General features: G+C 39.8%; 1 non-coding gene across 1 annotated transcript; it reads left to right on the plus strand.

The window, feature by feature from the left end:
* Positions 1-2,506: 2,506 nt before the first annotated feature.
* On the plus strand, positions 2,507-2,610 carry LOC130949659 (small nucleolar RNA R71). Its single transcript, XR_009073437.1, has one exon. It is a non-coding gene; the product is annotated as a small nucleolar RNA R71 (small nucleolar RNA).
* Positions 2,611-27,041: the final 24,431 nt, after the last annotated feature.

The following is a 27,041-nucleotide window of genomic DNA, read 5'->3' on the forward strand; positions in this document are numbered from 1 at the left end:
TGTGTGAAAATGAAGTAGAATGGAAGGGTATATATAGGGAGAGGGGGTAGTGTATATTCGGCCATTTAGGATGGGAATGGGTGGGAAATTGGTTTTGAATTTTTAAAGGTAGGTGGGGTTTATGGGGAAGAGTGGATGGATGTGAGTGGTGAAGGGGGTGATTGGGAGGAGGAATTGAGGTGATTGGTGAAGGGTGTTGGGAAGTGTGACATGGGGAAGAGTAATCACAAAAACTAGGATTAGGAGGTAAGGTGGGAATATGGTAGGTGGGGATCCTGTGGGGTCCACAGATCCTGAGGTGTCAAGGAATTCCATCCCTGCACCAAATAGGCATGTAAAATGCCTTTGCACACTATTCTGGCGTTTAAACGCCGTGTGGTGCACATTCTGGGCGTTCAACGCCCATGTAAAGCATGTTTCTGGCGTTGAACACCAGTTTCATGCTTGTTACTGGCGTTCAGCGCCAGCTTTTCTTCTCTAGGCACATTCCTGGCGTTCAGCACCAGAATGTTGCTTGTTTCTGGCGTTCAGCGCCAGAATAATGCTCTGTTCTGGCGTTGAACGCCAGCCAGATGCATCTCACTGGCGTTGAACGCCAGCCTGTGCTTCCTCCAGGGTGCGAATTTTTTTCTGCTGTTTTTGACTCTGTTTTTAATTTTTATGATTTTTTTGTGACTCCTCATGATCATGTACCTAATAAAACACAAAATAACAATAATATAGAATAAAATAAAAATTAGATAAATAAAATTGGGTTGCCTCCCAACAAGCGCTTCTTTAATGTCAATAGCTTGACAGTGGCTCTCATGGAGCCACAAGATGATCAGGTCAATGTTGTATAGTCCCAACACCAAACTTAGAGTTTGGATATGGGGTCTTAACATCAAACTTAGAGTTTGGTTGTGGCCTCACAACACCAAACTTAGAGTTTGACTTTGTGGGCTCTTCTTGACTCTGAACTGAGAGAAGCTCTTCATGCTTACTCTCTTTTGTCACAGAGGGATGGCCATGTGCCTTAAACACAAGGTAGTCCCCATTCAATTGAAGGACTAATTCACCTCTGTTGACATCTATCACAGCTCCTGCTGTGGCTAGGAAAGGTCTTCCAAGGATGATGCAATCATCCTCTTCCTTCCTAGTGTCTAAGATTATGAAATCAGCAGGGATGTAAAGGCCTTCAACCTTTACTAGCACGTCCTCCACTATCCCATAAGCTTGTCTCAATGACTTGTCTGCCAATTGTAATGAGAATAAGACAGGTTGTACCTCAATGATCCCCAGCTTCTCCATTACAGAGAGTGGCATAAGATTTATCCCTGACCCCAGATCACATAGAGCTTTTTCAAAGGTCATGGTGCCTATGGTACAAGGTATTAAGAACTTGCCAGAATCTTATTTCTTTTGAGATAGAATTTGCTGAATCCAGGTATCCAGTTCACTAATGAGCAAGGGAGGTTCACTTTCCCAAGTCTCATTACTAAACAACTTGGCATTCAGCTTCATGATAGCTCCTAAATATTGAGCAACTTGCTCTCCAGTTACATCTTCATCCTCTTCTGAGGAAGAATAGTCTTCAGAGCTCATGAATGGCAGAAGGAGATTTAATGGAATCTCTATGGTCTCTATATGAGCCTCAGATTCCTTTGGATCCTTAATAGAAAACTCCTTCTTGCTTGAGGGACGTCCCAGGAGGTCTTCCTCACTAGGATTTTCGTCCTCCTCCTCCCTTGTGCATTCGGCCATATTGATTATATCAATGGCCTTGCACTCTCCTTTTGGATTCTCTTCTGTATTGCTTGGGAGAATACTGGGAGGAGTTTCAATGACTTTCTTACTCAGCTGGCCCACTTGTGCCTCCAGATTTCTGATGGAGGATCTTGTTTCACTCATGAAACTAAAAGTGGCCTTTGACAGATCAGAGACTAGATTGGCTAAATTAGAAGTGTTTTGTTCAGAATTCTCTGTCTGTTGCTGAGAAGATGATGGATATGGCTTGCTATTGCTCATCCTATTGCGTCCACCATTGTTAAAGCCTTGTTGAGGCTTTTGTTGATCCTTCCATGAGAAATTTGGATGATTTCTCCATGATGAGTTATAGGTATTTCCATAAGGTTCACCCATGTAATTAACCTCTGCCATGACAGGGTTCTCAGGATCATAAGCTTCTTCAGAAGCTGCCTCTCTAGTACTGTTGGATGCATGTTGCCATCCATTCAGATTTTGAGAGATCATGTTGACCTGTTGAGTCAACACTTTGTTCTGAGCCAATATGGCATTCAGAGCATCAATTTCAAGAACTCCTTTCTTCTGAGGTATCCCATTATTCACGGAATTCCTTTCAGAAGTGTACATGAATTGGTTGTTTGCAACCATATCAATGAGTTCTTGAGCTTCTTCAGGCGTTTTCTTTAGGTGAATAGATCCACTTGCAGAATGGTCCAATGACATTTTTGAAAATTCAGATAGACCATAATAGAATATATCTAATATGGTCCATTTTGAAAACATGTCAGATGGACATCTTTTGGTCAGCTGCTTGTATCTTTCCCAAGCTTCATAGAGGGATTCACCATCTTTTTGTTTGAAGGTTTGAACATCCACTCTAAGCTTGCTCAGCTTTTGAGGAGGGAAGAATTTATCCAAGAAGGTTGTGACCAGCTTATCCCAGGAGTCCAGGCTATCCTTAGGTTGTGAATCCAACCATATTCTAGCTCTGTCTCTTACAGCAAAAGGGAAAAGCATGAGTCTGTAGACTTCAGGATCAACTCCATTCGTCTTTACAGTCTCACAGATCTGCAAGAACTCAGTTAAAAACTGATAAGGATCTTCAGATGGAAGTCCATAAAACTTGCAGTTTTGTTGCATTAAGGCAACTAGCTGAGGTTTCAGCTCAAAGTTATTGGCTCCAATGGCAGGAATGGAGATGCTTCTTCCATCAAATTTGGACGTTGGCTTTGTGAAGTCACCAAGCATTCTCCTTGCATTATTATTATTTTCGGCTGCCATCTCCTTCTCTTGTTCGAAAATTTCTGAAAGGTTGTTTCTGGATTGTTGTAATTTAGTTTCTCTTAGTTTCCTTTTCAGAGTCCTTTCTAGTTCAGGATCAATTTCAACAAGAGTGCCTTTTTCTCTGTTCCTGCTCATATGAAAGAGAAGAAAACAAGAAAAGAAGAGAAATCCTCTATGTCATAGTATAGAGATTCCTTTATGTTAGTAGAAGAAGAAAGGGGAGAAGAATGAAGAAGAATGGTTCGAATTTTTAGATGAAGATAGGTGAAGAGAAGTGTTAGTAAATAAATAATTAAATAGAAGAAGAAAGAGAAAGAGAATTTCGAAAATAATTTTAAAAAGTGGTTAGTGATTTTCGAAAATTAGAGATAAATTGTAATTAAAATTAAAATTATTAATTAATTAAAAAGAATTTTTGAAAAAGAGAGAGGTATTTTCGAAAATTAGAGAAGGAAAAGTAGTTAGGTGGTTTTGAAAAAGATAGGAAACAAACAAAAAGTTAGTTAGTTGATTGAAAAAGATTTTAAAATCAAATTTTAAAAATATAAGAAGATAAGAAGTTGGATAAGATATTTTGAAATCAATTTTGAAAAAGATAAAATTTTGAGAAGGATAAGATAAAAAGATAAGATAAAAATTTGAAGAAAAAGATATTTTGAAAAAGAATTGACTTAACTAACAAGAAACTACAAGATAAGATTCTAGAATTTAAAGATTGAACCTTTCTTAACAAGAAAGTAACAAACTTCAAATTTTTGAATCAATCACATTAATTGTTAGCATATTTTTGAAAATATGATATAAAGATAAGAAAAAGATTTTGAAAAAATAATTTTTAAATTTTCGAAAATAAAAAAATGGAAAAGATATGATTTTTGAAAAAGATTTTGAAAAGATAAGATTTTTTAAAATTGAAAATTTGACTTGACTTGTAAGAAACAACTAATTTTGAAAATTTTTGACTAAGTCAATTCAAATTTTCGAAAATTATGAGAAAAATAAGGAAAAGATATTTTTTTGATTTTTGAATTTTTAATTATGAGAGAGAGAGAAACAACAAAAATACTCAATGCATGAAATTTTTAGATCAGAACAATGAATGCATGCAAGAATGCTATGAATGTCAAGATGAACACCAAGAACACTTTGAAGATCATGATGAACATCAAGAACATAATTTTGAAAAATTTTTGATGCAAAGAAAACATGCAAGACACCAAACTTAGAAATCTTTAATGCATGGACTCTAACAAACAAAAAAATGCATATGAAAAACAACAAACAACACAAAACAAGAAAACATCAAGATCAAACAAGAGGACTTATCAAGAACAACTTGAAGATCATGAAGAACACTATGAATGCATGGGATTTTCGAAAAATACAAGAAAAATTTTTAAAAGCATGCAATTGACACCAAACTTAAAAATTGACTCAAGACTCAAACAAGAAACACAAAATATTTTTGGTTTTTATGATTTTATGATTTTTTTTGGATTTTTATTATTTTTTTCGAAAATAAAGTATAAAAAAACGAAAAATAAAAGAAAAATTTTGAAAAAGATTTTTGAAAAGAAAATTACCTAATCTGAGCAACAAGATGAACCGTTAGTTGTCCATACTCGAACAATCCCCGGCAACGACGCCTAAAACTTGGTGGACGAAATTGTGATTCCTTTGTTATTCCATTTTGCAAAATTCATTGCTTTTCATTCCCTGGCAATGGCGCCAAAAATAGGATGCCAATACCATGGTTTCTATATAATGTTTCACAACTTCGCACAGCTAACCAGCAAGTGCACTGGGTCATCCAAGTAATACCTTACGTGAGTAAGGGTCGATCCCACGGAGATTGTTGGTATGAAGCAAGCTATGGTCACCTTGTAAATCTCAGTTAGAGAGATTAAACCAATTGATTATGGATTTTAATAAATAAATAATAAACAGAAAATAAAAATGGATAGAAATACTTATGTAAATCAATAGTGGAAATTTCAGATAGGCGTATGGAGATGCTGTGCTCCTCTTGAATCTCTACTTTCTTATTACATTCATCCAATCCTTCTTACTCCTTTCCATGGCAAGCTGTATGTAGGGCATCACCATCATCAATGGCTACTTTTAATCCTCTCGGGAAAATGGTCCTATGCGCTGTCACTGCACGGCTAATCGTCTGGAGGCATCACCCTTGGTTGATAGCTACATCCCATCCTCTCAGTGAAAATGGTCCAAATGCTCTGTCACAGCACGGCTAATCATCTGTCGGTTCTCAATCAGGTTGGAATAGAATCCATTGATTCTTTTGCGTTTGTCATCACGCCCAGCCTTCAGGAGTTTGAAGCTCGTCACAGTCATTCAATACCGGAATCCTACTCGGAATACCACAGACAAGGTTAGAATTTCCGGATTCCCAGGATCCTACTCGGAATACCACAGACAAGGTTAGACCTTCCGGATCCCCATGAATGCCGCCATCTATCTAGCTTATACCACGAAGATTCTGTTGGGGAATCTAAGAGATATGCGTCCGGCCTAGAGTAGAACGGAAGTGGTGTCAGTCACGCGTGTTCATAGATGAGAATGATGATGAGTGTCACGGATCATCACATTCATCAAAGTTAAGTGTAACGTATCTTGGAATAAGAATAAAAGAGAATTGAATAGAAAGTAATAATAATTGTATTGAAATTTGAGGTACAGCAGAGCTCCACACCCTTAATCTATGGTGTGCAGAAACTCCACCGTTGAAAATACATAAGTGAAAGGTTCAGGCATGGCCGAATGGCCAGCCCCCATGATCTGAGAACTATGCGCCCCCAGATGTTCTTTGGATCTAAAGTGATCAAAAAGATGTCTAATACATTAGTTAAATGTCCTATATATACTAGACTAGCTACTAGGGTTTACATGAGTAAGTAATTGATGTATAAATCCACTTCCGGGGCCCATTTGGTATATGATTGGGCTGAGCTTGATCTATCCACGAGCTGAGGCTTCTCTTGGAGTTGAACTCCAAGTTATGACGTGTTTTGGGCGTTCAACTCCGGATCATGACGTGTTTCTGGCGTTTAACTCCAGACAGCAGCATGTACTTGGCGTTCAACGCCAAGTTACGTCGTCAATTTCCGAATAAAGTATGGACTATTATATATTGCTGGAAAGCTCTGGATGTCTACTTTCCAACGCCGTTGACAGTGCGCCATTTGGGGTTCTGTAGCTCCAGAAAATCCATTTCGAGTGCAGAGAGGTCAGATTCCAACAACATCAGCAGTCCTTTTGTCAGCCTTTTTCAGAGTTTTGCTCAAGTCCCTCAATTTTAGCCAGAAATTACCTGAAATCACAGAAAAACACACAAACTCATAGTAAAGTCCAGAAATGTGAATTTAACATAAAAACTAATGAAAACATCCCTAAAAGTAGCTTGAACTTACTAAAAACTACCTAAAAACAATGCCAAAAAGCGTATAAATTATCCGCTCATCACCTAGTAATTGATGCTCAGAGCCTTGGGCCATAAGGGAGTGCTTTTGCACTTGAGCCTAGCCTTGACTTCTAAGTGTTTTGTTTTCAAGCATTTGGCTTGATACCTAAACACCACAAGCACTTAGCAAATAAATTGCCATTGGTACTCAGAGCCTTCAGCTTTCTCATTCTTTCCCTTTTTATTTTATTCAAAATTATGTTTTTTTTTTTTGCTTCTTGGATCAAAAGATGTCTGAGAATCTCCACAATACTTCTTTGAATTCTATTTCCTGCCTATGAGCTCCCATGCAGGTTTTCACAAACATGCAACCTCAATACACATTCTTACAACCAGAATCACCACTTCCCTTAATCTTTTGCTTACTTCACGAATGATTTTTTTTTATTCTTCAGTCTTTCTCTTCAAAGAAATGTTTTCTATTCGTATTTTTTTTTCAAACCATGGGTGCAGGCAAACTTTTAAGTATATGGTGCTATGGTATACCAAACATCTTAGTTATTGACTACAAGGAGATTATACTAAACAGGGGTACAATATCACTTTCAATCATAACAGTTTTGAATATAAGACAGTCACTTAACAATACAACCTGTTGGAGTTTACTTTCTTTACTCTTTCTCAGCACCATTGTTGATCTTTGCATCCCTCTTTGTTTCTTTGGTTGATGGTGCTTAATCCTTCCTTAGATTCAAGTGACTGCCTACAATAAACTTTGAAAGTTGCTTGTTCCCCAAGCACTTGAAAAAAATTGGTTAGCATGCATTAATTATGTGTGGGCTTTTGAACTTACTTTGGTGTGGGAACACCAAACTTAGTACCATGCCAGTGGTTCTCATGCATCAAATTAACCATATGTGAACTCTTTTTCTTTGTTAAAAGTAACAAAACTGAAAACTAGGAAATAGCAAGATAGTTAACTAGTTTATCTAAATGCTTGAAGCTAGCATTATGCAAGGAGTGAGAATATGTTTTATGATGAGATTTTGGTGGAACACCAAACTTAGAATCCTTCATTCTCCCTTATATTGTGTTGGTGTGCAACACCAAACTTAGTTTCTTGCAATATAGATAAAGCTAATTAACCCTTTTTATTAAAATAGCTGTGAGAAAAAAAAGACTATCTCAGGTTGGGTTGCCTCCCAACAAGCGCTTCTTTATTGTCACTAGCTTGACATCTTGTTCTTTGATCATGGAGGCTGAAGATCACAGTGCCTCAGCTTATCTTTCTTTACTGTGAATTTCCTTCCGGTTTCCTCTTTGATGACCTCTATGAGTTCCCATGAAAGGATTCCAGTCACAATGTAGTGATCAAACAGCTGTGGGGACACCTTCGTAGACTGAGTGTTTATCGTCACTTTATCCCCTAATGCAAATTTTTCAGTAGGGATCTTCTGTTTCTCTTCAAGTCTATCCTCTGTCTCTACTTGTGAAACTTCTCTGTTGTATTTTTCTTGGTTGGTTCCTTCTTTCTCACTCATCTGTGAAAAATGCTTATCCAACAGCAGCATATGTTCTTCAAGCTTCTTGAATGCTTCCTCATGATGTTTGGTTTCCTGGGCTTGAATTTCCATGAGTTTTTCCATCATTGATTCTAAGTCAGCGATCCTCTTTGAATGGTTTAAATGTATGAGATGGACTGGTGGTTGCGGAAAACCTTGCGAAGGAATTTCACATGTATTGTGTGGGTGAAATGTGGGTGTTGCATAGGTATTCTGTTGGTTTTGTGAGTTGTTATGAAACTGATGGTGCATGTTTTGTACGCGTAGGTTTTGATTGGCATTATTGGATGGTTGACTGTGGTTGTTTGTGATCATGGGTTTGCCAATGTTGGAACCCCTTTGTTCTTGATGTTGGTATTCCCCCATTCTTAGATAAGAATGTGGCTTCCATGGTGGAAAGTGTGCATTCATTGTAGCCGAATGTAGAAAATTAATTTGTCTAGATATTGACTCCAATTGTTGCTGAGTTTGATGGTGCAGCTGCTTGTTTTGATTCATGATTGCCTTCTGTTCATACCCTAACCGAGCTCCTCCGGCTTGGCAAAAGCATAAAAGGTCCGACCTCATCTAAAGGCTCACGCCTAAAGGTCGGACCTCGGACGATAATACAAAGAAGGCCCATAAGAAGGAACACAGCCCAAAATCTAAAGGCCGAAAAGGCCTAGAAGAGGCGGTTCCACAAAGATAGAGATAAAACTCCCAAAAGATAAGATAAGATAAGAATATCTTATCCAGGGAAGATCACGGCCAAACTACTATAAATACACTGGAGCACCCAGGTATGAGAGACATTCTACATTCTACACATATCTGCTTGGACCCATGCTAACTTAAGCATCGGAGTGTCATTGCAGGTACAACCACCCGCCGCTCAGCGCATCAAGCTCGGGTCACGGAACCCCCACCTCGGGTCTTGCCAGACGACCGAGCTCCACGTTTCAGGTAACCCTCGGAACATTGGCGCCGTTGCCGGGGACCTGGAAGTCATCCCTTTGCCATGGCGGACGACCCTCCCAACAAGGACCACGCTGCTTCAGAACAAGAGGAGGAAGTTGACACCGGAGAACGACCGGACAGCCCTCTATCACCACGCACCCCAGGAGGAAACAAACATAATCGCCCGAAGACATCACTCCCAAACAAAGATCCACAAAATCCCGAAAGAGAAAAGAGCTCGGAAATTCTAGAAGCAGTTCGGGCACAACAAAACTGACTGAAACAACTCGAAAAGGACATAAAGAAGCAAAAAGAAACTGAACAAGATCTGAGAAGGGAGGCTCGCAAGCGCAGAGAATTAGAAGAAAAACTACGGAAAATAGAGGCCAAACTGAAAGACCGGACGGAACGCGGCACCACCCCCGAAGGCAACCATGATCCCTTCACGCAAGAGATCATGGAGGAGAAGGTACCGCAAAACTTCAAACCACCCGATATGGATCTCTACGACGGCACCACCGATCCGAATCACCACCTCAGCAACTTCAGAAGCAGAATGTACCTGGTCGACGCCTCCGACGCGATTCGATGCAAAGCCTTCCCCACCACTCTCACCAAGTCAGCCATGAAGTGGTTCGACAACCTGCCACCAAGAGCAATCACCAGCTTCGAAGACTTAACCAAGAAATTCCTAACAAGGTTCTCCATTCAAAAGGACAAGGCAAAACATGCCCCCAGTCTGCTCGGGATCAAACAAGGTAACCAAGAAACTCTCCGAGAATACATGGAGCGATTCAACAAAGCCTGCCTGGACATACAACACTTGCCCACTGAAGCAGCTATCATGGGACTGGCAAACGGCCTAAAGGAAGGACCGTTTAGCCAATCCCTCTCCAAACGATACCCGACCTCCCTATACGAGGTGCAGGAGCGGGCAGAAAAATATATCAATATGGAGGAAACCTCCCAGCTAAGAGACTCTTCTAAGAAGGAATCAACCTACCCACTCCGAGATCGAGATCGGGAACAGAAGAAGAAAGAAGAACCCAACCCGGACAAATGCCAAGCAATACTCAATATGAAGAGTCCGACGAAGGAATTTCATGGAATCCACCTGAGAAGACATCTCTGCAAGAAATAAAGAAAAGGATTACCACAACAGATATTCCACCAAAAACAAGCAAAATACTAAAAAAGACAAATTTCGGAAGAGGTCGGGAACTACCTAACTCGGAACGGAGAAGGCTTGGATCTCCCAACATTTTCTTCGTGTCCAAGTGAGGTGCCCGACCCCATAAACTGCTCACCACACCCACAAAAGCCTGCTCCACCTCATCTAGACTCTCAAAGGTATACTTAACAGACACTACATTCTCCTGCCAACAAAGAGGAAAAGAAGGCTCCCCACTCTCATCTAAAAAGAAAGGTCGGACGTCTCCAGTAGCCCGGACCTTGAAATAAAAGTTCTTAAAATCGTGAAAGGACTCATCATACAGGGTACAAAACTTTCTTCCCTGGTTAGCCCTAAAAGAGACCCAGGATACCTTCCCTCCACCCGACCCCGGCTTCGTCAACACAAACAAATAGGAAAAAAGGGAAATAGAGGGAGAGACACCCAAAAACTGACACAAAAGTTGGAACAGCTTTAAAAATGCCCAAGAATTTGGATGGAGCTGCGTAGGGGCAAGGTTACAAGACCACAACACCTCGGACTCCAGGTCGGTAAAAGGAAGTCGGACACTCAGCTTAGAGAAAAAACAGTCATAAGCGTAAAAGAAGAGCTTCTCGGAACTATCTAAGGGCGGGAAGCAAACCCTCTCCTCGGAATCCGGGGCTACTAATTCATAATCCCTCTCAGACTCTCTATCTTCACATATGCTACATTGCCTACGAAACCTAGCTAAATACTCAGAATCTACCACAGAAGGGACTTTTAGAGGAACAGGATCTACCCAACCAAGACCACTCGGAATCTTGGTCGACATTGCTTGAAGAACCTTTCGAGACATAAAAATCTTGCCTACAAAGAAAAATACAAACAGCAAGCAAAAATCATAAAGCAGACGGCGAAAACCCATTCAGCAAAACAAGAAACAAAGATCTTTCAGAAAGAAAATGCAGCAACCCAGGCATAAGAGAAAAAGAAGCAAACAAAGAGCCACACAAAAAGAAACAGAAGCATATGTGCACAAGAAAAGAGATGGGAACAAACCTGGAAGAAGGAAGCGAGAACGACGAGCTCCAAAGACAAGGAGAACGGAACGGCGGCGCAGAGGAAACCCCGGAAAAGCACGCGGAAAAATTCGGAGAAGAAAAGCAAAGAGAAAAGCGATGCTCAAGAAATAGCGAAACTTAGAAAACAAAGAAGGGAACAGAATAAACGAAAGGAGGGGAGCAAATAAATAATACCGTCACAGAGCCCGAACGGAAATCGAGGAGAAACGGTAAAATGCAATAAATGCAGGAACGGTCATTTTGAATTTTGAAAAGACTACTATGCCCGAGCTCGACCTCCCAGAAAAGGACGAACTCGGGCAGGGGCACTGTTCATACCCTAACCGAGCTCCTCCAGCTCGGCAAAAGCATAAAAGGTCCGACCTCATCTAAAGGCTCACGCCTAAAGGTCGGACCTCGGACGATAATACAAAGAAGGCCCATAAGAAGGAACACAGCCCAAAATCTAAAGGCCGAAAAGGCCTAGAAGAGGCGGTTCCACAAAGATAGAGATAAAACTCCCAAAAGATAAGATAAGATAAGAATATCTTATCCAGGGAAGATCACGGCCAAACTACTATAAATACACTGGAGCACCCAGGTATGAGAGACATTCTACATTCTACACATATCTGCTTGGACCCATGCTAACTTAAGCATCGGAGTGTCATTGCAGGTACAACCACCCGCCGCTCAGCGCATCAAGCTCGGGTCACGGAACCCCCACCTCGGGTCTTGCCAGACGACCGAGCTCCACGTTTCAGGTAACCCTCGGAACACCTTCACTCCTTTAAGATTCATTAATTCCTTTTCTGAAATTGCATTCTCTTATTTTTCCAACGAGTGTTGATTGTCGACTCCTTTGTCATTGAAATTTGCACTTCCTTGGGTGGCTGCTGTAGCTTTGAGTAGGCCATCTGAGAAGTAATCTACTGCTTTTCTTGTTTCTGGGGTTAATCCTTCATAGAAAGCTTGGAAACCCACTTTGTCACTTGCTTTCTTGTATCTTTCCCATGCCTTGAAGAGTGATTCTTTCTCTCCTTGCATGAATGGATGTATCCCCTCTTTTAACTTGATGGTTTGTTGGCATGAGGAGAATTTGGCTAGAAACTTGGCAACCAAATCGTCCCAACTGGTGATACTCCCTTGGGGAAAGGTTTCGAGCCATTGTGCAGCTTCATCCCTTAGTGAGAAGGGGAATAACAAGAGCTTATAGGCATCATGATTTGCACAATCGGAGTTGATAGTACCACACGTCCTCAGAAAAACAGATATGTGCTATTTAGGATCCTCTAATGGATTTCCACCATAGGAGCAATTGTTCTTGATTAGTGCAATGAGTTGCGGCTTCATGCCGTGATGTTCTTCCTCCTCAGAGATTCCTTCTTCAATAATAGCCTTTCCTCTGGTTTCTCTTCTTTCCTGTGACATACAAATCAATCACAAGGAATACACAGTGGTATTTTTGAAAATTGAGTGTAGTTAATTTAGACAAAACCTCAAACAGTTAGCGTGTTAATAGAGGCAAATCTTCAAACAGTTAGTGGGTTAGTCAAAAATAGAGAAAAAGTGCTTGATCTAAACTACCACCTCACTTAATCATTGTCAATCTAATTCAATCCCCGGCAACGGCGCCAAAAACTTGATGTGCGGAAAACGATCCGACACAAAACTCATCGGCAAGTGTACCGGGTCGCATCAAGTAATAAAACTCACGGGAGTGAGGTCGATCCCACAGGGATTGAAGGATTGAGCAATTTTAGTTTAGTGGTTGATTTTAGTCACGCGAACAAGATTTGATTTGAGTGATTTGTATCTAACAGAAGCTAAATTGCATGAAATTAAAGGGAGAGGGGTAATTGACTGAAAATTAAAGGTGCAAAGAAAGTAAAAGTGCTGAATCTTAAAGTGCAAGAAATTAAAGGGCAGAAACTTAGAAAGTAAGAAATGTAAATTGCAGAATCTTAGAGTGCAAGAAATGTAAATGACTTGAATTGTAAATGGGTCAGGGATGTGGGATTGCAGAAATTAAACAAAGAAAAGTAAAATTTAACCAACAGAAGAGTAGATGATGAAGTTAGTTGAATCGGATCTCAAATTAAAAGGAAAATAAACTTGGTGTAGTAATTAAACAAGAAAATTAAAATAGAAGCCAAAGGATCTCAGGACCCAAGAGACTAGATAACCAAGTCTAGATCTCAATGCCTTCCTAGATCCAAATTCAGAGAGCAATTGCAAGAAATTTAAAGATCAGGCAGTAGAAAAGTAAATCAGAAATTTAATTTCCAAAAGTTGCAGTAAGTGAAAACAGAGAGATCTCAAGATGAGATTGAGACAGAATTTCCTCAATTTTTTAACCCAAGATTCAAGACAAGTGTAGATGAAATTGAAAACACGAAAACTAAGAGGAAGAGAATTCAATTCTCCTTCCCCGAGAACAACAACTCAGAAAAATGTAAAGTGAGCTCTCTACTGTGAGTACTACTATCCAAATTCTAAAAGAAAGCTCCCTGAAGAACTTAAATTCTAAGCTATTTATACACTCTCTTCAATTGATCTTCAAGCCTTGAATTGGGCCTTTGCTCTTGATTGAATTGGGATGAAAAAGGCCTCTGTTGATTGCTCTTGGAGTTGGAAAGAAACCCATTTTGAACCGGGACATAAATCACAAAAGCTTGAGTAAAAGTTTGAGGCAAACTTTTACTCAAGCTTTTTATATCAGCCACCCCCTTTTACTGATGTCCACGTTTGGGCTAAAGTTTGAGGTCAAACTTTTAGCCAAACGTTGGATCCCCTTGTGTGCATGTGTGGTGCCAACGTTTGCCAAAAAGCTTGAGGCAAACGTTGGCGCAAGCTTTTCTTCTCCAGGGCATGCATGAGTGGCGCCAACGTTTGCCAAAAAGCTTGAGGCAAACGTTGGCGCAAGCTTTTCTCTTCCAGGGTGTTGATGTGTGGCGCCAACGTTTGCCAAAAAGCTTGAGGCAAACGTTGGCGCAAGCTTTTGTCCTCCAGGGTGTTTATGTCAACTTTTCCAAAAGCTTGAGCTAAAGTTTGAGGCAAGCTTTTGCTCAAGCTTTTCGTTCTCTCTTGCTCCTTGTCCTTTCTTCTTTCTCTAACCTTCTTCAAAGCTCTTTTTACCTGTCATCAATCAACCAAACACATCAAAGCTATGCTCAAAATCATGAGTTTGTTATTCTTTCATAATATATGACAATTATAGCACAAAATCTCATGAAATTGCATTAATTCATCCATGGTTGATTGAATCAAAGGAAACATGAAATTCTATCCAATTGGCTTGCTTATAGCTCAAGAAAGTACATAAAATCAATTGAAAACAAAAGAAAAAGACTAGTTAAACTAGGCTAAGATGACTCGTCATCACTACTAGTTCTCTACAAATAGGACCTTTTGCTATTGTATTTTCATCTTTGGACATCTAGTTCTTAGATCAGATCTTGAGATCTTTGAATCTCTTGATCACGTTTTGGGGGCTGGCCTCACGGCCATGCCTAGACCTTGTTCTTATGTATTTTCAACGGTGGAGTTTCTACACACCATAGATTAAGGTGTGGAGCTCTGCTGTACCTCGAGTATCAATGCAATTACTATTGTTCTTCTATTCAATTTGGCTTATTCTTGTTCTAAGATATCACTTGTTCCTCAACTTGATGAATGTGATGATCCGTGACACTCATCATCATTCTCACCTAAGAACGTGTGCCTGACAACCACCTCCGTTCTACCTTAGATTGAGTGGATATCTCTTGGATCCCTTAATCAGAATCTTTATGGTATAAGCTAGAATTGATGCCGGCATTCAAGAGAATCCAGAAGGTCTAAACCTTGTCTGTGGTATTCTGAGTAGGATTCAATGATTGAATGACTGTGATGAGCTTCAAACTCCTGAAGGCTGGGCGTTAGTGACAGACGCAAAAGAATCAATGGATTCTATTCCAACCTGATTGAGAACCGACAGATGATTAGCCGTTCTGTGACAGAGCGCGTTGAACATTTTCACTGAGAGGATGGGACTGTAGCCGCTGACAACGGTGATGCCCAACATACAGCTTGCCATGGAAAGGAGTAAGAAGGATTGGATGAAGACAGTAGGAAAGCAGAGAGACGGAAGGGACAAAGCATCTCCATACGCTTATCTGAAATTCTCACCAATGAATTACATAAGTATCTCTATCTTTATTTTATGCTTTATTCATAAATCACTCATAACCATTTGAATCTGCCTGACTGAGATTTACAAGATGACCATAGCTTGCTTTATACCAACAATCTCCGTGGAATCGACCCTTACTCGCATAAGGTTTATTACTTGGACGACCCAGTGCACTTGCTGGTTAGTTGTGCGAAGTTGTGAAATTATGTTTAGACCATGGTATTGAGCACCAAGTTTTTGGAGCCATTACTGGGGATTGTTTGAGTTGTGAGAAGTAGAGATCACAATTTCGTGCACCAGTGAGCGATCAAGCACCCATTTTTGTAACAGGCGACTAACAGGATTACTAAAGAGGCATGGAATAATTCATAAAGTATCAACAGCCTATCACCCCCAGACTAACGGGCAAGCAGAGGTGTCTAATAGAGAGATAAAACGCATACTGCAAAAGATAGTCAAGCCTCATAGAAAGGACTGGAGCACTAGGCTCCAAGATACGCTTTGGGCATATCGGACAGCATACAAGACACCCATTGGGATGAGTCCCTTCCGCTTAGTTTATGGAAATGCCTGTCACCTCCCAGTTGAGGTAGAGCACAAAGCCTTTTGGGCAGTGAAGGAGTGCAACATGGGATTTGAGAAGGCCGGAGCTGAAAGAAAGTTACAACTACAAAAATTAGAAAGCCTTCGCCTAGAAGCTTATGAGAACTCCAGGCTTTACAAGGAAAAGATGAAGGTTGTGCATGATAAGCACATCAAGAGGAAAGAGTTCCAACCTGGGGACTTAGTCCTCCTTTACAACTCCAGATTGAGGCTCATGCCAGGCAAGTTGAGATTAAGATGAGACGACCCTTATAGAGTAGAGAAGGCTGAACCATACGGAATTTTCCACCTGAGTCATCCTTCAAGCTCCGAATTTATCAAAGTCAATGGACATCGCTTAAAGCCATATCATGGTGAAAAGATGAAGAAAAAGAAGGAGATCGAGATCTTCCTCTTGGAAGATCCACCCACAGCAGAAGACTGAGCTAGTGGAGCGTCCAACTTAAGGACGTTAAAGCAAAGTGCTGGGTGGGAGACAACCCACCATGGTATGATCGTTCCTTTCTCTCTCCTTAATTTCCTTCTTCAATAACTCGTCTCAGTACTACTGCCTATATTTTGCATCTCATTTGCATATTGCATAAAAAAAACACGCACGCGACACGACAGTGTCGCCGACGCATCCGCGTCATAGGTGCGTTGGGAAGAAAATAAAATGAATAGAGAGTCACGCGAGAGTGTGGCTGGAGGCATGCCTTTGGAACAAATGGATCCACGCGACCGCGTCGATGATGCATCCGCGTCATGTGCGCAATAGCCTCCCCACGCGTCCACGTCAACCACGCGAACGCGTGGCCCTGCGATTCGACGTAAAAGGGGTGTATGGTAGTAAGTTGCACTGGAGTTGGGCTGAACTCATGCTAGACGCACAAGCCCTACCACGCGTACACGTGCCCCACACGTCCGCGTCATTCTCAAAGTTTGGCCATCCACGCGATCTCGTCAACCACGCGAATGCGTCACCCTAGAATTTGGCAAATTGACTTTCGAAACAGAGAGTTGTGCGAGGGCGAGGCTGCCCTCGCGCCACTAGCATAAATCATGTCACGCGTTGATAAACCCCATTTGTAGGGTTTATCTTGTGCTTGATTTAAGGGATTTTATGACCTTTTACCCACATTTATCCATTGAAATAGTATGGTTTTATAACTTCTCCTTTAATTGTGCTTAAGAGTGAAAACATGCTTTTTAGGACTTAAAATAGCTAAATCTAATTCTCCTTGATTCTATTGGATGCCTTGATATGTTTGCTAAGTGATTTCAGATTTAGGAGGCAAGGATTGGACCAAGGGAATGAAGGAAAAGCATGTAGAAATGGAGAACTCATGGAGAAATAAAGGAAACGCAAAAGCTGTCAAGCCGACCTCTTTGCACTTAATTGACCATAACTTGAGCTACAGAGGTCCAAATGATGCGGTTCTAGTTGGGTTGGAAAGCTAACATCTGGGGCTTCTAAATGATTTAAGATTTGCCATAGTTGCTATATGTATAAGGACACGTACACACACTGTACGTGTACGCGCCATTGGTGCACGTGATTCACTTCATGCAAACTCGTGGCTAGCGAATTTACAAGCCTTGTGGGCCCAATCTAACTTACTTCTGAAGCTATTTAAGCCAAGGATTGAAGAGGGATTGAACAAGTTAGTTACCATTAGTCATAGTTTAGTTTTAGAAGTAGTTTCTAGAGAGAGAAGCTCTCACTTCTCTCTAGGATTAGGATTAGGATTAGGTTTAGTTCTTAGATCTAAGTTTTAATCTTTGCTTTCTTCCACTTCTATCTCTCAACTTTTTGTTGCTACATTCATCTTCTTCTATTCTTTTGTTGTAATTTTCTTTAGGTTGTTTTTATATTTTGTTGTAGATCTAGTATTGTTCCTTCTACTCTCTTTCAATTCAATCAAGGTAATTCATAATAAATGTGTTTCTTTTAATTGTTGTTGTTAATTCCTTTCAATAATTGTTGTTAAATTTCATTCTTGTTGTCAATTTACTATGCTTTCCTTTTATGCCTTCCAAGTGTTTGACGAAATGCTTGGTTAGATTTTAGTGTAGGTTTTGTCCCTCTTGGCCTAAGTAGAGTAATTAGTGACTCTTGAGTTATCTAATTCCTTTATTGATTGATAAATAGAAGTTGCTAATTGATTTGAATGCCTCTAAAGCTAGTCTTTCCTTTAGGAGTTGATTAGGACTTGAGGAATCAAATTGATTCATCCACTTGACTTTCCTCCATGGTTAGAGGTTAACTAAGTGGGAGTAATGGACAATTTGTCATCACAATTGAGGAGGATAACTAGGATAGGACTTCTAGTTCTCATATCTTGCCAAGAGCTTTGTTAGTTGTTAGTTTATTTCCTTTGCCATTTATAATTCTTGTCTATAATCTCAAAAACCCCAAAACAACTCACAACCAATAACAAAACACTTCATTACAATTCCTAGGGAGAACGACCCGAGGTTTGAATACTTCGGTTTATAAAATTAGGGGTTTGTTACTTGTGACAAACAATCTTTTGTATGAAATAATTATTGTTGGTTTAGAAGCTATACTTGCAACGAGAACTCATTTGTGAAATTCTAAACCGCACATAGAACCGCCACCATTCCAACCTCAATACTTCCAAGAACCACCTCCACTAAATGAAAATTTTCAACCACAAGATGAATTCTACCTTCCACCACAACCTCCCATGGAAGAATATTCATGTCCATTGATCCAAGAGCAATATGATCCTAATCATGATATCCAAGCGAAACAAGAATCAAGAAATCATCTCAAGGAAGCATGGGATCAATTTCAAGCAACCATGGAGCATGTTGTGCAACAAGTGGAAAAAGTGGAGAATGTTGAACCACCACACCCTAATTATGATGAACCACCTTCCTATTATGAACCCTTCCCCCAAAATGATGAACCCTTCCATCCACCCCAACCTCTAATGGATGAAACCCTCGGTGTTCTCCTTCAAGGACAAGAGGAGATGACAAGGGATGTGCAACAATTCATGACCGCCTTGGATGAGGTGGTAAACCGGCTAGCATCCCAACTTTTGGACACTCAAGGAACTCCCATGGCTCCATGTGGAGAGTCAAAAGAAGAACATAGCATGAAGGAGAGATTGGAAACTCCGGTAGAAAAGGAGGGATGCTACTTTGTGTTAGAACAATTGGAGGAACCTATGACCATTGAAGAAAAGGAAGAAGTGGTTGAAGACTTATGAGATGCGGAACCTCCATGGAAACCTAGAGTTGAACAAAACCCCTCCAAGAAGATTGAAGTTGATGTTGAGGAGGAATGTGCACAACCTCCAAGGCATATTCCATATGAAGATTTGGAAGGAATGGAGCAAGAGTTGAGTTCCCGTGGTGATGAAGATCATGCATCCAATCTTCTTGGTGAAGAATCTTTTGAATTTGAAGAACCTTCTCCTAATGAATTTGAAAGTGATGTGGAGGTAGATTTCTCTCAACCTCCCATTTATGACTTGAGTGATGGAGAAGAGTTAGATGAAGTTGATGAACAAAGGATTGAGAATGAAGAAGTTTATGAAGAGGTGGAGATTGACAAAGAAGCAAACAAGGGAGTAGAGCTTGCAAGCACATTGGAGATACCTCTCCCCAAGCCACCACCATCCATTCTCTCATTCAAGTGGGTAAATTCCTTATACTTAAGCTTTGTTATTCCCCTTGAATATGGTTTGCTTGAGACGGATGGTCAACTTAGAAAAATTAGTGGCTTTAAGAGTAAAAAGGAGATGGTTAGTGGTTGGAAGCATCATTCTAGGTTCATTATGGTCACATGTCCAGAGCTTGATAGCAAAGGTTGTGTATAACAAGAGTACATGGGTCTAGAAGGATGTTTGGTCACTTTGTTGAGAATTCACCTCGCTCACCACCCACATGGACTAATGATAATCAACTTGGAGATGGGTGTGAAGACAAAATATGGGATCCGGGAACACATGAGGATCAACATTGGGAGCCCATGGTTTGTGAAGAACTCCATCAAAGCTTGGAGATATTAATCTTGAATGATGGAGCTTATTGGAAGTCCAAGCATTGGTGGAAGTTCCAAGATGAGTACAAGCACAAGCCACCTTAAGAGAAGCTCCCCATAAGTCCAACTTAAGGACAATAAACAAAAGTGCTAGGTGGGAGACACCCCACCATGGTAACTTCTTTTCATTTTCTCTTTTGTACATATTGGTAGAATTGGTTTAATTTCATGTTCTGTTTAGATCGTTGAGTTTAATTGGTAGTTTAGTATGTTAAATAAGGGTTTATGGTGTTTTGGTAGCTGTTTGGAGGTTTCGAATGCTTAGATTGGTGCAAAAATATAGCAAACCTTTTTGAAAAACAGAGCACCATCCACGCGTACGCGCACTTCAAGCATTCTCGACCACTTACACGCATGCGTACATGGCACGAGCGCGTAGATGAAGAAGTTCCACTCCCAGCCAACAAACCCGGGAGTTAGGCCTTCACTGTGCGAATGTTGAGCCCCAGGCCCAACACCGTCCGCGCGTACGCGCACCTGGCGCGTACGCGCCCATCATGCTGAATTCGCAATGCACGCGCAAGCGCACATGCCGCGCGCGCATAGATTAGGCCACATGCACCCCTGGTACTTTTTCCAGAGAGTTGTGCCAACTCTGGGCCAACATTGAGCCGCCGGCCTGACTAGCCACCCACGCAGACGCGTACTGTATGCGTTCGCGCCCCTCTCTCTGTTCCACCATCCGTGCACGCACGCCATGCGTGCGTGCGCGTGGATGCCCTTTCTTCCACCCATTTCTTTTCTTCCCCTCTTTCCATTTCTTTTCCTTCTCCTTTCTTCTTCCTTCCTCCTACCCCTCATCCAACACTTCCAAACACCATGGATAACCATTTATTTTAGTTAGTTAATTAGTTAGTCGATTAGTTAATTCGTTAGTTTTAGTTTAGTTTTTATTTTATTTTCTCTCTTTTCATCATAAGTGTTGGATTATTGACTTTGTTTACTATACATTGCTGCCCCTTATTGCCTAAATGCTATTTTAGCATGAATATTTTTAGATAATCTTTGTTGGATTCTATGATTGAGGTTATATTTTGCTACTTGGTTTTGAGTTTTTCATGCTTACCTTTTGAAAAATACCAAGTGATGAGAATTGCCTTCGAGCTTATAACTCTTTTGAATTGCATGTTGTAGCTAGCCATCATGTGATTTGAATCCTTTTCCTCGATTAGGCAACCTCTTGATAGATGATGTTATGCATTTACCTTAATGCATTGTGTTCATGATTATATGCATCCATATAAGTTTGACTTGAATGCTTTCACGCTTCTTTAATGCTTGTTTTACTTTACAAGTTCAATTAGAGCATCTCAAGCATACTAGAATGAGTAAAGTGCATGCTTATTTTGTGACATAACTTTTATGCTAATGTGTGTTCTAAACCGCGCAATTTAGATTTCACACACTTATTTGTCATTCATGTCATACTAATTCACTCACTCAATTCTAGTGATTTACCTCACTCCAACAATGTATGCTTCCTTGCTTTTATATTGTCTCATCTTATGGTGTTATATTTTTGTCTTTCATGACGACTGCACCACAAGCAATAACGGAAGCAAGACTAAGAACACGCAGCAATATGGAGATTCGCCGTACCCCCTTACTCATCTTTGAATGCACCGAGGATGGTGCAAACTTTTAAGTGTGGGGAGGACGTCCGATCGATCAGCGATTTTGGGTGACAAATTTCTAATCTCAACACTTTTTGCATTTCATTCTAGGATTTTAGGACTTTTACTTGCATTTTCCTATTTTTGCATATATATACACAATAAGCTTAGTCAAAATAATGAAAATTTTCAAGAATTCTATCTATAGGGCACCAATTGATTTGAGTGAAAAACTTTTCATAGAACTTGCTTGAATTATATATCTTGGGGAACATGATTTATGAGCTAAGAACACAAGCAAGTGAGACTTGAGCCTAATGGTGTGGTTACATCTTATAACCACTTATTTTCCTTCTTGTGTGCATTATTCTCTTTCTATGATTGTAATCTTTGATTTGTTTGATTCTTTATATCCATTATTTTGTGTATACATGCATTTATATGATTGAAGCCATCATTTCATTTAACTCACTTACCCAAATAGCCTTACCTTTTATCTTCCATTGTTAGCCAACTTTGAGCCTACGCTTAACCCACTTGTTCTTATTTTAGCACATTACAAGCCTTAAAGCGAAAAACAATAAAAATCCTTAATTTGGATCTTTGATTAGCTTAGGCTAGTGTGTGAGTATCATTCAAGAGTGGGAAAACTTGGGACATTGGTTGGGAAAAAGGGGTGTATTTTGTATTTTGTTGAAAGTATTGAGAATTGGGTACATACTCATGTATTGATCAAATGTAAAACCTTATGCATTGATGCTCTTGTATATAGAAAGAAAAAAAATGAGAAAAATAAAAAAAAAGAAAAGAAAAAGAAAAACAATATGGAAAAAAATAGAAAAAGGAAAAAAAAAGAAAAAGAAAGAAATAAAAAGGGGACAAAATGCCTCAAAGCAAAGTGTAGCTCAATAAAATCAATGCATAAGTGTTGTGAAACGAAAAGGGATGCATGAGTATGTGAAAAAGTGAGAAAAATGGGTAGTTAGAGTAGAACTTAATTGCATAGGTTATTATATAGGTTAAGTGGAAAGTTCAAGCTTATCAAAGATTCAAATTTCAAGCTCACTTAACCATATATGCATCCTACCTTGACCCTAGCCCCATTACAACCAAAGAAAAGACCTCATGATACTTGTATGCATGCATGAAATATATGTCGATTGTTAGAAGAAGAACAAATCTTAGAAAGCATGATTAGGGGAGAATTGAGTGAATCAACCCTAAACACTTGAGCGAATAGAGTGCAAACACTACCGGTGAGGGTTCGATTGCTCAATTACATGTTTTCACCTATGATCATAATTTTCATGCAAGTTTGTAAAAATATTTAATAACTCAATTCAATTGTGGATTAGACTTGCTAGTCCTTAGCCCTTGTGCATATATGCTTCTTGGGAATTGATTTATTTTGACCAAGCAATTGCATTCATTTAGATAGTTGCATATAGGTAGATTGCATTTAGTTAGTTTCCATTGAATAAATGCCATACCCTTACTTCATTCTTGGTTTAAGCATGAGGACATGCTTGGTTTAAGTGTGGGGAGGTTGATAAACCCCATTTGTAGGGTTTATCTCGTGCTTGATTTAAGGGATTTTATGACCTTTTACCCACATTTATCCATTGAAATAGCATGATTTTATAACTTCTCCTTTAATTGTGCTTAAGAGTGAAAACATGCTTTTTAGGACTTAAAATAGCTAAATCTAATTCTCCTTGATTCCATTAGATGCCTTGATATGTTTGCTAAGTGATTTCAGATTTAGGAGGCAAGGATTGGACCAAGAGAATGAAGGAAAAGCATGTAGAAATGGAGAACTCATGGAGAAATAAAGGAAACGCAAAAGCTGTCAAGCCGACCTCTTCGCACTTAATTGACCATAACTTGAGCTACAGAGGTCCAAATGATGCGGTTCTAGTTGGGTTGGAAAGCTAACATCCGGGGTTTCAAAATGATATAAGATTTGCCATAGTTTCTATATGTATAAGGATGCGTACGCGCACTGTACGCGTACGCGCCATTGGTGCACGTGATTCACTTCATGCAAACTCGTGGCTAGCGAATTTACAAGCCTTGTGGGCCCAATCCAACTTATTTCTGATGCTATTTAAGCCAAGGATTGAAGAGGGATTGAACAAGTTAGTTACCATTAGTCATAGTTTAGTTTTAGAAGTAGTTTCTAGAGAGAGAAGCTCCCACTTCTCTCTAGGATTAGGATTAGGATTAGGTTTAGTTCTTAGATCTAGGTTTTAATCTTTGCTTTCTTCCACTTCTATCTCTTAACTTTTTGTTGCTACATTCATCTTCTTCTATTCTTTTGTTGTAATTTCCTTTAGGTTGTTCTTATATTCTATTGTAGATCTAGTATTGTTCCTTCTACTCTCTTTCAATTCAATCAAGGTAATTCATAATAAATGTGTTTCTTTTAATTGTTGTTGTTAATTCCTTTCAATAATTGTTGTTAGATTTCATTCTTGTTGTCAATTTACTATGCTTTCCTTTTGTGCCTTCCAAGTGTTTGATGAAATGCTTGGTTAGATTTTAGTGTAGGTTTTGTCCCTCTTGGCCTAAGTAGAGTTAGTGACTCTTGAGTTATCTAATTCCTTTGTTGATTGATAAATAGAAGTTGCTAATTGATTTGAATGCCTCTAAAGCTAGTCTTTCCTTTAGGAGTTGATTAGGACTTGAGGAATCAAATTGATTCATCCACTTGACTTTCCTCCATGGTTAGAGGTTAACTAAGTGGGAGTAATGGACAATTTGTCATCACAATTGAGGAGGATAACTAGGATAGGACTTCTAGTTCTCATATCTTGCCAAGAGCTTTGTTAGTTGTTAGTTTATTTCCTTTGCCATTTATAATTCTTGTCTATAATCTCAAAAACCCCAAAACAACTCACAACCAATAACAAAACACTTCATTACAATTCCTAGGGAGAACGACCCGAGGTTTGAATACTTCGGTTTATAAAATTAGGGGTTTGTTACTTGTGACAAACAATCTTTTGTATGAAAGAATTATTGTTGGTTTAGAAGCTATACTTGCAACGAGAACTCATTTGTGAAATTTTAAACCGTCAAAAATCGAATCATCACGCGTCCGCGTCACCAACGCGTCCGCGTCACCTCATTCAAGCGCTACCCGCGCGAACGCGTGACCCACGCATCCGTGTCGCATGCGCTGCACACTTTTTTTCAAATCTGCCAGATTATCTTATCTTTTCTTCCCCAAATCCTACTTTTCCCCCTTCTTATTTCTTTTCCCCCTTCTTCCTTCTTCCTTCTTTCTCCCCTTCTACTCTCTCTCTCTCCCCACCATTATCAAGGTTTTTCTTTTCTTCTTCCCCCTTCTACTCTTATTTTTATTTTTTATGTTTTCTTTTTCTTTTTCTTTTTACCTTCATTATCTATGTTCTCTTCTTCTCTCTTCTTCTTGTAATTGGTGTTGGATATTTATTTGGGTCATTAATTATTTTCTATACTTTTCTTGTGGATTGTTGAGAAACTGTTTAACAATTATATATTATTTTTATAGGGTTGCTTGCATGTTTAATTTAATACTTTCCATACCTTATTTACCATGCATGCTAAGTGTTTGTGAAAAAGCCCGTATGGCATTGTACACTACTTTCGGATTCTTTTATTCTACTACTCTAAATGCTTGCTTTACACAAATACCCTTTCTATATTTTATTGATTAAATATAATTGTTATTACAAACAGATTGTTAGTTTGACAGACTTGGTAATCTAACTTGGACATTGAATGTTTGATCTATGCCACTCATGCCTTTGCCGGCATGCCAATAAACACCTTGCATTTAACTGTCATTATATGCACTTGCTATATTTCCATTTATGACTTTTCACATGTAGTCATGACCATGTGTTAATGTCACTCTTCTTTACTGTGCATTGATTACTGGTGCACGAAATTGTGATCTCAATGGCACCAATAACTTGGTACGCACAATTGTAATATCACTCTTTTTCACAACTTCGCACAACTAACCAGCAAGTGCACTGGGTCGTCCAAGTAATAAACCTTACGTGAGTAAGGGTCGATCCCACGGAGATTGTCGGTATGAAGCAAGCTATGATCATCTTGTAAATCTCAGTCAGGCAGATTCTAATGGTTATGATGGTTTTCGAATATAAAGATAAATAAAGCATAAAATAGAGATAGAGATACTTATGTAATTCATTGGTGGGAATTTCATATAAGCGCGTGAAGATACTGTGTTCCTTCTAAATCTCTGCTTTCCTACTACTTTCATCCAATCATTCTTACTCCATTTCATGGCAAGTTGTATGTTGGGTTTCACCGTTGTCAATGGCTACCTCCCGTTCTCTCAGTGAAAATGGTCCAAATGCGCTGTCACAGCACGGCTAATCATCTGTCGGTTCTCGATCATGTTGGAATAGGATCCAGTGATCCTTTTGCGTCTGTCACTATGCCCAACACTCGCGAGTTTGAAGCTCGTCACAGTCATCCCATCCCAGATCCTACTCGGAATACCACAGACAAGGTTTAGACTTTCCGGATCTCAAGAATGCTGCCAATAGATTCTAGCTTATACCACAAAGACTCTGATCTCACGGAATGGGAGGCTCGGTTGTTAGGCGAGGCAACCATGCGTCGTGGGTCAGAAATCCAAGAGATACACACTCTAGCTTTCGCAGGTAGAACAGAAGTATTTGTCAGGCACGCGTTCATAAGTGAGAATAGTGATGAGTGTCACGGATCATCACATTCATCAGGTTGAAGTGCGAATGAATATCTTAGAATAAAAATAAGCATGAATTGAATAGAAGAACAATAGTACTTTGCATTAATACTCGAGGAATAGCAGAGCTCCACACCTTAATCTATGGTGTGTAGAAACTCCACCGTTGAAAATACATAAGTGATGAAGGTCCAGGCATGGCCGTGAGGCCAGCCCCCAAGGACTAAGAACTAAACGTCCAAAGATTCCAAGATGAAAATACAATAGTAAAAAGTCCTATTTATACTAGACTAGTTACTAGGGTTTACAAAAATAAGTCTAAGTGCAGAAATTCACTTCTGGGGCCCACTTTGGTGTGTACTTGGGCTGAGCTTGAGCTTTACACGTGCAGAGGCTTCTCTTGGGGTTAAACGCCAAGTTGTAACGTGTTTTTGGCATTTAACTCTGGTTTGTGACGTGTTTCTGGCGTTTTACTCCAGAATGCAGCATGGAACTGGCGTTGAACGCCAGTTTACGTCGTCTAAGCTCGAATAAAGTATAAACTATTATATATTGCCGGAAAGCCCTGGATGTCTACTTTGCAACGCAATTGAGAGCGCACCATTTGAAATTCTGTAGCTCCAGAAAATTCATTCCGAGTGCAGGGAGGTCCGAATCCAACAGCATCAGCAGTCCTTTTTCAGCCTGAATAAGATTTTTGCTCAGGTCCCTCAATTTCAGCCAGAA

Source organism: Arachis stenosperma, chromosome 1 (genome assembly GCF_014773155.1).
Source record: "Arachis stenosperma cultivar V10309 chromosome 1, arast.V10309.gnm1.PFL2, whole genome shotgun sequence".
NCBI lineage: Eukaryota > Viridiplantae > Streptophyta > Magnoliopsida > Fabales > Fabaceae > Arachis > Arachis stenosperma.